This window comes from Cebus imitator, unplaced genomic scaffold (genome assembly GCF_001604975.1).
Source record: "Cebus imitator isolate Cc_AM_T3 unplaced genomic scaffold, Cebus_imitator-1.0 Scaffold129, whole genome shotgun sequence".
NCBI classification, from domain to species: domain Eukaryota; kingdom Metazoa; phylum Chordata; class Mammalia; order Primates; family Cebidae; genus Cebus; species Cebus imitator.
Genome location: NW_016107444.1, coordinates 1,483,291 through 1,484,957, shown reverse-complemented (window position 1 = coordinate 1,484,957; position 1,667 = coordinate 1,483,291).

The following is a 1,667-nucleotide window of genomic DNA, read 5'->3' as shown; positions in this document are numbered from 1 at the left end:
AAAAAAAAAAAAAAAAAAAGAAGAAGAAGTGAAACAGAGGGTATTTTGGGTTTTTAAAAGAGAGTGTAGTTTAGACATTAAGAAATGTAAAACAAAAATTTAAGTACACTGTAAAAACATCAGATAGTCTAGCCTCAGAATAATTCTCCATTTTTGGAAACCCAGGATTCAGTGTGGGCTCTGCCCAGAGCTCAGAGATCCAGTTAAAAGGTAGGTAGTCCAGGTGGGCGCAGTAGGTCTGTAATCCCAGCACTTTGGGAGGCCAAGGAGGGTGGATTACCTGAGGTCAGGAGTTCACGACCAGCCTGACTAACATGGTGAAACCCCATCTCTACTAAATACAAAAAAATTAGCTGGGTATGGTGGCGCATGCCTGTAATCTGAGCTATTTAGGGAAGCTGAGATAGGAGAATTGCTTGTACCTGGAAGGCAGAGGTTGCAGTGAGCCAAGAGCACGCCATCGCACTACAGCCTGGGCAACAAGAGTGAAACTCCGTCTTAGGAAAAAAAAAAAAGTAGTCCCTATCTAAATAAAATTGCTCTTCTTTTACAATCCTATGATAGACTTTCATAATTTTTTTTTTTTTCCTGAGATGGAGTCTCACTCTGTTGTCCAGGCTGGAGTGCAATGGCACGATCTTGGCTCACTGCAACCTCCGCCTCCTGGGTTCAAGCAATTCTCCTCCCTCAGCCTCTCAAGCAGCTAGGATTACAGGCGTGGGCCACCATGCCTGGCTAATTTTTGTATTTTTAGTAGAGATAGGGTTTCACTATGCTGGCCACGCTGATCTCAAACTCCTGACCTCAACTGATCCACCGCCTCAGCCTCCCTATGTACCAGTATTATAAGCGTGAGCCACCATGCTGAGTGATTTTTATAATTTTATGTTTGATTTGGCATCCATCTTTAATCTCCCCTAGCATACCAGGCTTTTTATCTCTATACCTTATGATGTAAATTTTATTTAATTGTCACCCAAGTTGTTTCCTTTAAGCTGCAAATTTAAGGCTATTTAGCTGACAACTGTCTAGGGTTATGAAACGGCTTATCAAGAATCTGAAAGTCTAAGATAAAGAAAAAAATGGTATTTATGAATCTATAAGATGTACGTCTATCGGGATGCCTAATATGTGTATGTATTTATGTGTTGTGTATATAATGGTTTACTACTAAAAATATATTTTAAAACTCAATTGGCTAAAAAAACTAAAAGCACTTACATCACTTAAGTCTTATTTCTTTAGATACTAAAGCACTTAAATCTTATTTCTTTAGATACTTAAGTAAATATGCATCTTAAGTAAAATACATATTTACTTTAGATATTTTTGTTTTGTTTTTTGTTTGCCAACTCACTGAGCATACTTTAGATACTTAAGCAAATATGACTTAAGTAAAATATTTAATATATAAGCTGGAGTTAAGAGTTGCAGGTAGCAGTAGTGATGGACGCTCTGGATTGAGTTGTAAAGCCCAAACTGAAAAGAGCCAAGAAATTCCTTGAGAAGAGAGAAACGAAACTCAATGAAAATATTTAAAAAGCCACACTGGGCCGGGCGCAGTGGCTCACACCTGTAATCCTAGCACTTTGGGAGGCCAAGGTGGGTGGATCACCTGAGGTCAGGAGTTCAAGACCGGCCTGGCCATCATGGTGAAACCCCATTTT